Below are 13180 nucleotides of genomic sequence, written 5' to 3' on the forward strand. Positions count from 1 at the left end.
GCAGCGAGGGCCCCCTCGGTTAGCACTGGAAAATCGGTTCCTAGAATTTGACCAGTGAATCATAGTGAAGAAATGCAAACTCGAGTGCATTTCTTGTTTTTCCTCCTTCCCCTTGAGAGATGGCGGCCCTCGCTGGGCCGCACCCCACCCCGCGCAGACGCGGAAGGAGACAGCACCCTCCAGCCTCGTCAGGAATGGGCAAACCTGACCCCAGGTATTTAGAGATACGTCAAACTCTAAAGAAAGGCGGGGAAGTGACTTCTTCAAAAGTCAGGATGGGGGTTACGTCTAGGGGAGAATAAGGGTGTGAACAGTAAGGACACCTGGGGGCTTCTGGGTGCTGGGGCAACACTCTGTGCCCACCTCTCCGTGTGTGAGAGGGAGCGAGATCCCACGAACTATGAAAGCTCTGCCTTCTGCCTGTCCAGCTGCTTCTTTACCACCTGCTCCTCCTCTGAAGGGCCCCAAACCATCTGCTCCTTGGGGCTCTGGCCCGGGGGGGGGCTCTCCTCACTCCTCTGACCCCTTCCTGGTGGTCCCCTCTGTGCCTGGCTGCAGCCCCATCCACACACTGACCACTCCCATCTTCTGTTCCCAGCCCAGCTTGTCCAGTTGCCTGTCAGGCAACATAAGCTCTGGGATGCCCCCAGGACAACCAAGCTGATCCAGTCAAGGAAGCACATTCTAGGAGACGAAACAGCATGTGCAAAGGCCCTGGGGAAGAAAAGGGGACCTGAAGTGAGGGAAACTTTGCAGGGCAAGATCTGCGGAGCCATGGGGGCACAAATGCCCATGTTTCCACAGGGGAGTCAGACCCTAAACCCCACCATTCCCCATCAGGTGCCAGCTAACTCAGGCCCCATGCCTTCTCACAGGTGAGGTTCATGCCTGCACCCCACTTTTCACTCTCGCTTGCCCGAGCTCCCTCTCCTTCCATCCTTCCTCTTCTCTCTCCTCATCCTCACCCTTGTTCCCCCTCTCCCCCTCTTCCTCCTTCCCCTCCTCCTCCTATATCACACAGCCTCCTGGTCTGAAGGAGGAAGAAAGGACTAGCACCCCGCTGCCCACCCCACCAGCTGGCAGAGCAGACACGACAGCCCAGGACCCCGGGAGGCAGGAGGCGGTGAGCCTCCACCTCCAGCCCGGAAGCTTCTTTCGAAGAACAGCAAGGCATGACGGGCCTCCTTCTGTCTCCCTCCTGCTCTCCATCACCGCCCCTCCAGGGCGTGCATCCCAGCGCGCCCGTCCATCCTGCGGGGCTCCAGCTGCCCGGGGTGGTCGAGCTTAGGCCTGGCTTTCATCAAATGCTGCCCATCCCAAAGGCCACAGCCAATGCGGAGGAAGAAGGGGGTCGGGGAGGGGGTAGAATTCTCCAGATTTTCTCCCAGCCTCCAAAGGGCCTCCAGAGAGGTGGGTATATAGGGTTTCTTTTTAAAAAGTGTGGAAAAGAAGTTTGCAAATATGAAGAAGGGCCGCGCAGGGCCGATAACGGGGTGAGCACCCTGCCTGCGGACAGGGCAGGTCCTGAGCCCAGGAACCCCGGCTGCTCCACATGGGCCGTGGCCGGACCGTCTTGTCACCGCTGTGTCCCCAGGCCAAGCTCAGGGCCAGGCAAGAGGAGGCACTCAGCAAATATTTGCAGATTTATCTGCAAACGAAATCAAGGAGAAGGGAGCCGAAGGGAGGAGAAATAGGCCAGGATTGGGGGTGAAAAGAAAGAGCCGGGGGGAGAAGACAGGAGGGGCCTCCTGATGGGGAGGGGGCTCGGGAATCAAGAAAACTGCTGAGTAAAAACTGTCTTTGAAAAGGCCCCAGATTATTCATCTAAGTCCTCATCTCACTAAATTTCAGTTCACGCGGCTGCAAATATTTGAAATGAGTAATTTCTCCTGATGAAGAGAGTCTGATTTTGATTCTGCCTAATTTATCTCGAGATTTCGGGAGCACCCAGAGGCGAGGGGTTGAGTCTGTTTCGAGCAGCTCCCGGCTGCCCTCTCTCCCAGTCGAGCCGCCTCCCGGGCCTGCCCCACCAAGCTCCAAAGGTGTGAATCTAGGCAGAGAATGAGCTGGTGCTCCTGGACCAGCGGAGGGACCTGGCTGGACCGCATGTGAGCCCCGAGGCCCAGGCAGCAGAGGGACCCCCATCAGGGACCGTCTCAGAGCCAGGTGGCCCCAGGCCTGCCTCAGCTCCTGGCCCCTGCAGCCTCCTCTGGGCCCGCAGGCCTCTGATCCACTCTGTCACGGCCACCAGCTCTGGGCCCCTGGACTCCTAGGCCAATCCCTGAGCCGGGCTCGTCTGGCACCCTGTTCACCTCCCAGCCCTGCCTCCTCCCCCTCCTCCTCCACTCCCCAAAGCCCCCAGGCCCGGGCACCTTCTGAGTGGTGTGGTCCCCTCTTCCTCCTAAAAGGCTTGAGCCCGATGTCCCCTCCTCTGGGGTGCCTTCTCTGCCCCGCAGAGCCCTTGTCCCCTGTGCAGACCCCATCTGGAGGCCTCCCTGCTTCCCCCAGAGAGGGCCCGGGCTGGCTCAGGCTCCCACACGCTCTCAGCCCCGCGCACAGTGTGCTGAGAAACTTTGGGGGCAAGAATATTGATCATAAATGCACAACGGAAGACGTGACAAGGGTACGGATGAGCACACAAAGGAACCGACAGATTAACTCGGGCCCCCGACAGACAGAGGCCCCGGCACCCTGTCTGGGCTCAGGGGCAGCCACCAGGGCCCTGATGAGAGGGCAGTTCTTGGCACCTCCCAGGAGGCCACCCACCCAGACATGGAACCAAAGGCCTGGCCTCGGCCCTGGGACACAGACGACACAGGAGCCTCAGCAGAAGGGAGAGTGCGGCTGGCTCAGGACCACCTGTCCCCACCGAGACAAGGCCACTCCAGTGGCACAGAGCATGCACTCAATAAACACCCGAATGAATGAATGAATGAATGAACGGATGCGGAGGCCCTGTCTGATTCTAGGATCACAGTAAGGAATACAGGCCCCCAGTGAGCAGATCTGGGTTTCAGTGCTGGTTTCACCACTTCCGGGCCTCCAGACCACATCGAGCCACCCCGCCTGGGGTATGGGGCTTCTGGAGGATCCGGGTTACCTTCTCCCCCGGGGGGGCCCTAGGAACCGAGGCCCTGACACCCGGAGAACCTGCCATTTGTTGACACTCGCCCAGTGCCCGGCCCACGCCAGGGTGTTTTCCACCCACTGTGACCTGCAGCTGACGCCACATTGTGACCCCATTTCACAGATGAGAAAACTGAGCTGCAAAGAGCTAGAGTGGCTGGTCCCGGTTTAGAGAGAACATATGCCCAAAACGTTAACTCGGGAGGAAACGGAAGGAGCACCGGAACACGAGTCCGAGAGCCTGGGTCCAGGCCAGCCCTGCCCTGCGGGGAGACCCACAGCCTCGTGGGGCCATCTGGCTCCTGCCCCAACGGTGAGTCCACTGTCCCCCGCTCTGGATCGAGCATCATCCACAAGAGGTTGGAGAAGGGAGCAGGGTCGGGCAAGCTCAGCCAGGAGACACCAGTGAGTTCCGAGCCCCAGAGACAGTAGGAGAGGCTGAGGCCCAGAGTGCCAGTGGGGAGTGGGGGTGTCAGAGGGCCGCGCACTAGAATCTGGGACGAGGTGACGCATTGTTTGAGAACCTGGGTGCCCCGTGCTGGGTGCTCTCCATTGCGTTTTCTCCTGCGAAGGAGAAGTAGCATGTGGGTGGGGGGTAGAGGGAGTGTCACGGATGTTAACGTCATCAGGGCAGCTGGTGACAGGCTTCCCGCACACGCCCGAGAGCCAGAATGTGCTCCCGTGGGGCCCTGGAGCCTTTGGTTCTTGGCAGAGGATGCTGCCCGGGCCAACAATGTGCCAGGCCCCGTGCTGAGGGGTCTCAGAGCTGAGCAGGGGGGCCCTGCCCCGAGGATTCGTGGTGGGAGAGCTGAGGCCAGAAGAAGTGTCGTTCTCGGTGGACAAGGGGGCCCGTGCTCCAAGTCACATGGGCGGGCGTCTCAGGGCTGGGGGCCCCACCACCAGGGGTCAGCTTCCGGACAGAGGGCAAGGTCAGTCCCAGAACTCTGCCCGCTGGGCTGTGCCGAGACCCCAGAGGGGAAGGTTTGAGTCGGGGGAGTGGGGGGTCCCCATCCCCAAGCCCCTTGTGTCTCAGATTTCAGGATGCAAATAGGGGATTGGGAGGGGGGTAACTCCTGGTTTAAAATTCAGGTTCCGGGGCCGGCCCAGTGGTGCAGAAGCTACGTTTGCACATTCTGCTTCGGCGGCCCGGTGTTCACCGGTTCGGATCCCGGGTGCGGACATGGCACCACTTGGCACGCCATGCTGTGGTAGGTGTCCCACATATAAAGTAGAGGAAGATGGGCATGGGATGTTAGCTCAGGGCTAATCTTCCTCCCAAAAAAATGCAGGTTCCCAGGCCCCATCCCAGAGGCTGTGGTTCAGCCAGTCTGGGCTCAGGCCCAGGAATCTGCATTTGACCAGCAAGCCAGGTGACCCTAGTGCAGCAGGCCCAGCATTGCCCAGTCCTGTACTGGTGGAGAGCTCCAGCTCTGGAGCCTGCCAGACTCCAGGGTGAGTCCCACCCCAACCCCTCCCTGCTAGGTGGCCTTTGACTTTCTTTCTGCGGGTGCCGCATGCAGCCACTGGGAGAGGCCAGTGAGCGCAGTGTTAAAAACCTCAGGCTCCCCCAGTCAGACTACCTGAGCTTCCGTCCCACCTCTGCTGCTCACTGCCTGTGTGACCTTTCTCAGGCTAATTAACCTCTCTGTGCCACAGCTCCTTCGTCTGCTCAGGGGAGGCAATAATAGCACCAGCCTCCCAGGTTGTTAATGGAAAATACACGTGTGCCGGCGCCCTCTAAACCCCCCAAAGACTGTAGCTCTTGTGCAGGACTCTTGACCTCCCAGCCCTCTCCCTGTGCCTGCCCTCACCCCCACAGCAGCCGGTGGGATCCCCTGAAACCCTGTGTCCCGTTGGGCCACACCCCGACTGACAGCCCGCAGTGGCCTCCTGGCCGGCAGCTGTCTTCCTCACCGTGGCCCCCTGCCCCGGGTGCCTGGACCCCTGCCCACGTCTGTGCCCTCGGTCCTGCCCAACCCCCGGCGCCGGGCTCTTTGCCTTCCCTCTGCCAGGAGCTCTCCCTGGTTTGGGCTCTTCTCCTTCAGGTCTCAGTCCAAATGTTGGTACTTATTACGTGCTGCCCTTTTCGGTTTAATAGAATATTTGTATTTGCTGATATCTGCATAAAGAAGCTCTGATTCTTTCAAAACCACAAACAGTGATGACTGGGCCCGGGGACAAGCACAAGAGGGACAGAGATGGCAGAGGAGCTGCCCTCGATAGCTTTTTACCAATTCTGGGTTTTGAACCCCGCGAAGGCTCTATATACTCACCTTCTTGGAGAGGCCCGCCCTGACGGGCTGTTCTCAAACCGCCCCCTCTCCCTCGCTCTTCATCCCCTCCCCGCTTTATTTTTATTCATCCTCCTATCACTAACTGCCATCATTTTTAGTGTGTATTTGATGGATTATTGTGTGTCCCTCCCATTGGAATGTCACCCTGGGAGCCCAGGGCCAGGTCCTGTCCCGGCACTGTGTCACAGGGGCTTCACAGATCCCCGCTGCACACCGGAAGCCCGTCCCAGAGCTGCTCCCACCGCCCAGTGGTGCGCACCTCCACGCACCGTCCACACTCATTGACGCCGCACCAGGACTGCAGACAGCACGCCACGGGTGCTCAACAAATGTTTGTGGAATGAATGAAGTCGTGGATGTCTAAAAGACCTTCTAACAGACGGACACAGACCTTCCAGAAGGACGAGCGAAGCTTTTTAAGAGGAAAACACCTGGAATAGCTACTGGCACAGAGGAGATATTCAATACATGGTAGCTACTATAATTATTACTAGAGTGTGAATGACTTGCCTGGGCCTCTTTCTGTGAGCAGGAGGAAGAAGTGAGGCCAGGAAAGCCCTGAGAAGAGAGGGAGGAAACACAAAATTCTTCTTCTCACCCCCACCCACCCTGGGCTCCTCCAGGCCCTGCTCTCAGCAGCCCTGAGAGGCTACAGACGTGAGGGAGAAAGAACTTGGCCTCTGGAGTCTGACAGCCCCAGATCCTCACTCAGCCCCGACCTTCCAGCACATTCCATACCCCACCTGACCCACTACTTGCTGTGCCTGGTCTTATTTCATCCTCACGAGATCTTTGGGAAGCTGCTGGGTTACTGCCCCATTTCACAGAAGGGGAGATTGAGGTCAGAGATCACTTGCTCACAATGACATTGCAAGAGCGTCCATTCCAGGCCGGGAGTCTGTGCTCCCACCCCGACTCGACTCGTGCTGCCCTGGGCTGGGGCTCTACCGCGGGACCCTCAGTTCCCCTATCTGTAAAATGGGGGCAACTGGGGTTTATCGCGAACGTTCACTCACTCACAGAAGTGACTTACAGAAGAATCTGACCTGGGAGGGGCCCACCAGACGCTTCCTTCCCTCCCCGGGGAAGCCCTGTGTCAGCCCGCGTGTGATGGCAGCCGCGGCCGGCTCGCTTCCTCGTTTCCTCGTGGGAGTGGGATGAGGATGGTGGGGAGGCAAAGATGCGGGGCTGCGAGGGGCCCCTGCGAGGGCACAGTGCTCACCAGGCCGGTACAGAGAGGGGCTGAGGGCTGGAGAACAGCGAAGACTGGCCCCTCTGCCAGGACCTGCACCACCCGTGTCCCCACAGCCACGTGCGCCTGCTGCTGCCATCGGTCTTCCGACAGAGCAGCAAGGAGCTGGCCAAGGAGGGGTGGAGAAAGAGAAAAAAGCAACCCCCTCCCATCTTTTGTTTCCTCCTTGCAGTGTCAGTTTTTGTTGTTTTTTTTTAAATCCAGCCACTCTGTGGTCCCCTCCGGGGCCTCCTGCCTCCTCCCACCTCCTCACTGGTGGCTGTCACACGACAGACATTTTTAGTGGTGACAGCTGGCCTTGTGGAACTCGGCTCGAGTACGGGAATGGTTTTTAAAAAAAGAGTGAGCCAAACCACCGCCACTTTAAATAGCAATGCAGCGGGAGGAAGGCAGGGAAGCGCGTGCCGCCAGGAGCCAGGCCGGTTGGGCTCCCAGGCGGGTGGCCTTGAGGGAGGAAGGTCCAAGCCTCGAGGACCTCAGAGCTCGTCAGCCACACCTCTGCATCTGCCGGAGGGAGAAACTGAGGCCCAGAGAGGGCGGGTGTCACACCCAAGGTCACGCGCTTGTGAGTGGGGGGCTGGGACTCAAACCCAAGTGTGCCCATGTCTGGCACCAGGCTCTTCCCTGAGAGGCCCGGCCCCCCCCACAGCGCCACCTGCCCTTTCCTGACCTTGGAGATAGCCCACTGCTATGGGCATCACAGGTGACCGCTTTGGAGGCCAGCCCTCCCAGACGGGGGCACCGTGAGGACAGAGGCCCCCACGTCCTGGAGCAAGCCACGTCTTTGCAGGAATTCAGTGGACATCTGCAAAGGAATGACAGGCTAGGATTCCAAGGGTCCGCGGCGTCCCCGGGACCCTCATGTTTGTAGCTGCAGGTCTGGAGACTCCCCTCGGTCCAGTCCAACACCAGGTCCCGTCACTTTGTCCCCACAACATTCATAGCTTGAAGCTGACCAGCGTGGGGAATGAGCAAAGGCTGCAAAGCGGGGCTTTTCTCCTCCTGGGAGAGCTGGGGGTGAGACATCGACCAGCACCCCGCCTATGCCCAGGCCCCACACCCAGTTCCACCGTTTACAGCAGACCACAAGCATCGACCCCCGAGGCCGAGACCTGGGTCCCACCTTGCCTCTCCCGCTCCTCCCTGTGTCGACATGGGTGGGTCACTGCACCACGCTGAGCCCTGTCAGCTCCTCTGTAAAGTGGGGAAAGTGTCAGGATGGACCTTATGGTGCAAATCAACGAGAAAACACGTGTAGAGCCTGGAGCCCAGAAACGCCTTAGTGAGTGGCAGCCGTTCTTAGGATGACCGAGCTGACAGGGTCCCCTGTCCCTTCGCCAGCCAGGTCTCCCCTCTCTGGACCTATGAGCCTTTGCTTCCGTCATCCCTAAGGGGCAACAGAAACTGAGAACAGAGCAGCACACGCCAGATGGGCCAGACAGGCCGGAGCGGGGAGAGGGAGAGGCTCTCCCCTTCCTGGCTCCAGAGAGGGCATCTCTCCTCGCGTAACCCAAGAATGAATCCCCCGGCCTTCTGGACCCCCGATCCCGTGCTCTCTGCTGCTCGACTTTCTTCATGATGCTTACCTTCCATGCCGTCTCGGTTGGGTTAATGCCCGGCTCCTGTCTCATCTGGGAATGTGGGCCCCTTGAGGGCAGAGAGTTTGCTGTGGCGTCCAGGCAGTGCCTGGCACATCATGAGGGCTCGATAAACAACCGCCCCAGGGGGCACCTCGGCTTCTCTGTGCCACATCCCAGAGCCACCTGGAAAATGTGAGTGGTGTTAAAAATTAGAGAAGGAAAACATGAAGCGGCAGAGGAAGACGAGAGAACAACCTCTGCAGAGCAAGAGGGAATCAGTGCAGCCTGGAAACCTCAGTTCACACACACGCCTCCGAATGCCTCCTCTGCTGAGAACCCACCGGTGTCTCTCGTTTGACCCTCACAACAGCCTGCAAGGTGGAGTTTTTACTGTCTTTCCTAGCCTACTTTATAGAGAAGGATACTGAGGCTCAGAGAGGTGAATACTCTTGCCCAAGGTCACACAGCACTGTGTGGGACCCAGCATTCCAACCCAGATCTGACCCCAGAGCCTGTACGCTTGCTATTAATAATCTACTAATAATCTCCAGCCCCACTCAAGAGAGTCATCCTGATTCAGGGCAAGGAGAGAGAATTTTCTTCACTATGAGGAAGACTGAAAAATTAAACCGGCTGGTATGTGAAGCAGGGAGCTCCCCATCACTAGAAGCATTCAAGCAGAGGCTGAACAACCCCCAGACATGGACAGGATGGCAAGGTTCCTGCACTGGGCGGGAGTGTGTGAGTGAACTAAAGGGACTTTAGGGTCTCAATGCTGAGACGTTTCAAATCTGTAACCCATATTCCGGGCCAGGAGCCGTATCAGTGTAACACAGTTACTCTGTGTTTCAAGGCTTAGAAAAGAAAAAGTAACTCTAACAAGTTAAATAAATGTATCAGCATGTCATGTTACACATTGAGAAATACATTTATTTTTACATGAGAAAAGCATTGGTTAATAATGTCTAATATTTTATAGAATTACTACATGCCAGACTCTAATATAAATATTTTAACATATTAAATATATTTTTTTAAATATATCTCATTTAATCCACACAACAATCCTGCATAGTGGGTACTTTTATAACATAGGTGGATTAGTCAGGTTTCTGCTGCAATACTGCTGTGTAACAAACAGCCCCAGTGATGCAGCGGCCTGCCACATTTCTCTTCCTCTCTTATAGGTCTGCAGATCAGCCGGGGTGATTCTGTTTCATTCTGTGGGTCGGCTTGATCGAGCTCCAGGCCACAGGGTGGATTCAGCTCGGCTCCATGACTGTCTTCTAGCACCATCAGCTGCCTGGGACATGCTGGCCTTGCAGCACATGGCAGAAGCTTAAGCAGCCAGGCCAAAAAACAACCACGTTGCAAGCCAGTGCTTTGTCACCTCCACTAATTGACCAACAAATTGACCAAAGCAAGTGGATGGCCAAGCCCTTGCTTCAGTGGGCTGGGGAAATCCTCTGCACCCTCCAGGGGATGGCACTGCAGAGTCCCCTGGCAATGAGCACAGGCGTGTGACCCCGTTACAGGAGGGAACGAGAACTTGAGAATAATATCTAACTTGCCCCAAGAGGTTTCAGCGATGAGAACTCCAGCCTCACGTGGGGACACACGTGACCCAAGGTTACACAGCTGGTTACAGTGATTGCAATTGGGATTCTGACCCAGGCTGTCTGACGCCAAAGCCGCTCTGTCCCCACAGATGGTCACAAGGACCTGCTACAGAACAGGTGCTCAGTAAATTACTAGTGCATTATTAAAGTGTACTCCTCAAAGACATTGCAGTCGATGAAACCATTGCATTCTTAAAAAGAAACTTTAAAGAAAAGGGAAAAAATGATCAGACAATAAACGCAATGTTAGCACCCGGTGCAGGACTGGATTCTGAAGATCATCAGGAGAGGGCTGGGGCCCAGCGTGCTCAGCAAGAACCAGGAGGCTCCGGTGACCGAACGAGGGGCTGGCCCTGGAAAGGGGAGGCTGCCCCGGGGGAAGACGCCAAAGGAGGCCTGGTTCTTCTCAAGAACCAAAGGCTGAGAGAGAGCCTGCCGGCCTGGAAACACAGCAGCCGTAGGGAAGGAGAGAGGTGGGTCCGCCCCTCGCATGGAGGCAGTGAGGGTGAGGCACCGCGCAGACCAGGAGTGGAGCGAGGGCGGCTGTGGGACTCAGGGAAGAGGGTCAAGGATGCGGTCAGTTCCAACATGCCGCCCGCCCTCCATCTCTTGGGGTGCGGAAGTGGTCAGGGGTGAAACGGGGAGGATGTGCCCCTGCTCAGTGGGACCTTCAATCCTCTGCTTTGTGACCCAGCATGTGAGTCACACGATGCCTTGGCGTTTCAGCAAAAACAAAGGGAAGATGTTCAGTGAGAGGAAAGGATGGAGCATCCGCCCCGCCTGTCGCAGACGCTGGACCCCCCCGGTGCCCGAGCTCAGAGGAAGGACGTGCAGCTGACAGATGAAGTGATAGCGCCGGGCGTCTCCACTTGGCCGCACCCCCGCCCTGAATCAACGGCCCAGGCAGTCACGGGCACCCACCTGCTGACCTCCAAAAAGCAGGAACAGAGGGCCTCGTGCCTGGTGCGGAAACGCCACATCTGTGCAGTCGTCTTGCCAGACACCACGCACCAGAATCTGGACTGGCCTCTAGGCCCGGTGCCGACCTACAGGAAGTACACGGAGCAGAGAAACAGGTTCAAAACCACCACGGGGGCGCAGTCAGCCAAAGCCAGGCCAAAGGAGACCCTCCAGGACAACACATCGCGAGGACACCACGAGGCTGGGGGGCCTTTAGAGAGGAGATTTCCAATACTGTGTAGACGCCGCTGGCTCAAATGAAAATAATTACCCATGAGTGCACGTTGTATATATTTTACATGCGATGCAGTTATATGTTGACTACGTAAATAGAATTATAGATTAAATATCTAGTATTTGAATACACTAAATATTATATTAAATAGAGATGTGTTTAAATATTAAATATAAATTGAGACCATTGGAAATTGGTGTTTTACATGTATAATTATGTATGGAACGGATTTACACTTATGAGAAACGCGATGGCATTGATTTGGGTTTCTTAAAAGGTATTGCAGCTATGTATTAAGTTTTGCAAGGCCCTCACTTTTCAGAGCTGCATACTGAAGTATTTCCAGATGAAACAATATGATGTCTGGGATTTGCTTCAAAGTAAACAGGGAGAGGAAGGAGCGGGGACGGAGGTGAAATGGACTGAGCGTGAGCGAGCGTCGGGACAGCGGGGTGAGGGGCACACGGGCTGACAGACTATTCTCTCTTTTTGTAAATGTCTGAAAATTTCCATCATGAGAAGATAAAGCTAAGTAACTCCAATAATAAATAATTTAGAGATTTTTCCCCAATTTTTTCTGTTGTGGTAAGATACGCATAACATCGAAGTCACCACCTTAGCCATGCCTGAGGGTACAGCTCTGTGGCAGTACGCACACACACGCTGTTGTACGATCATCGTCACCATCCATTTCCAGAATCCTTTGCATCTTGTAAAACTGAAGCTCTGTCCCCTTTAACCCCTGGCGACCACCATTCTGCTTTCTGCCTCTAAGAGTGTGACTCCTCTCAGGACCTCACACACGTGGAACCGAACAGTGTTTGTCCTTTTGTGACTGGCTTATTTCACTTCGCATTATGTCCCCGAGGTTTGTCCGTGTTGCAGCACGTGTCAGAATTCCTTCCTTTGGAGGGCAGGATACTATTGTGTGCATGGACCGCCTTTTGCTATCCATTCATGCATCCGTGGACACGTGGGTCGCTTCCACATTTTGAAGCACCAGTATTGTGAACAATGCTTCTGTGAACATGGGTGTACAAATATCTATTATTTAAGGTTTCTCCAAGAGGATAATTGCGGTGGCCATTCTTTCCAAGTCGGAAGTGGGAATGCACGGCCTGACGTTCCTGTAATGATCCAAATAAAATATGGAGCACCTGCAAACGTCAGGCGCGTGCTAGGGACTTCGGAGACCACAGCGAGTGGGCGGACGCACTCTTGGCCTAGTGGAGCTGCCTGTCCGCAGGGCCTTGGGGGCAGGGTACAGGGCATTTGGGGTCAGGCCTATGCTTCCAAGAGCTCTGGCAGGGGGGCGGGCTGAAAGGGGACAGTGCTCACCACGGTGTAAGAGATTCACCAGCCAAGCAAAGGGCAAGAGCACGGCCATTCCACGCATCCCCATCAAAGTCATTGTCCTGCGCCCATCCAGGAAGTGACCCTTTCGTCCCCTCCCTCCCTCCCTGCAGCCCTCCTCTGAACCCTGAAATGGAGGCAGCCTCAGCTGTCAGCCCCGGCCAGTCCATCAGGACTCAGGGGCCACCTCCACCTCAGCAGATGAACCCACGGGCAAACTTGGGGCTGAGGTGGGGTGTCTCCTCTTTGTTTCTCTCATCAGTGCCCAGGAAATGAGGGTGGTTCTTGAAGTGGCGATGGCTTCTCTTCAGAACCCAAGCAAGCTGGGACAGTGCATTCTGTCCACTCACCGTGAGCCCCCGTGTGCCAAGGCCTGAGCAGGCCACAGGGACACCAAGGTGGCCGTGTCCCAATTCTGCCCTCAAGGGGTTCCCAGTCTGGTTGGAGAGCCAGACACACACTCGATGGCAGCGCAGCAAGGAAAGTGCAGTGATGGGAAATAGAGGCCCAGAAAAGGCCCCAAACCCAGCTGAATGGAGATAACTGGGCTGACTCGTGGGACATGGAAGGGTGGCCATGGTTTGGTGTGAGGCTGGGCTCTAGGAAAGGGGCTGAGAGGTGGGCAGGGCCAGAGAATGAAGAGCCTGTAGGCAAAGGGGAAGGGTCTGGATTTTACGCGAGGGCAAAAGGGAGCCACTGAAGACTGTGCAGCAACAGAAAGACCTGAGCAGGTGCGCCCTCGAAAGTTCCATCACTCTGGC

The 13180-nt window shown here is 56.4% G+C and overlaps 1 long non-coding RNA gene across 2 annotated transcripts; it reads left to right on the top strand.

Annotated features, from left to right (window-relative positions):
- Window positions 1-65: 65 nt before the first annotated feature.
- LOC139046456 (uncharacterized) lies at window positions 66-11831 on the top strand. Of its 2 annotated transcripts, none has more exons than XR_011506555.1 (3): window positions 66-214; window positions 3251-3439; window positions 9440-11831. It is a non-coding gene; the product is annotated as an uncharacterized lncRNA (long non-coding RNA). The 2 variants fall into 2 exon arrangements; XR_011506556.1 differs by lacking the exon at window positions 9440-11831 and adding an exon at window positions 4216-4346.
- The last annotated feature ends 1349 nt before the right edge of the window (window positions 11832-13180 follow it).

This window comes from Equus asinus, chromosome 10 (assembly GCF_041296235.1).
Source record: "Equus asinus isolate D_3611 breed Donkey chromosome 10, EquAss-T2T_v2, whole genome shotgun sequence".
In the NCBI taxonomy this organism is placed as follows: Eukaryota; Metazoa; Chordata; class Mammalia; order Perissodactyla; family Equidae; genus Equus; species Equus asinus.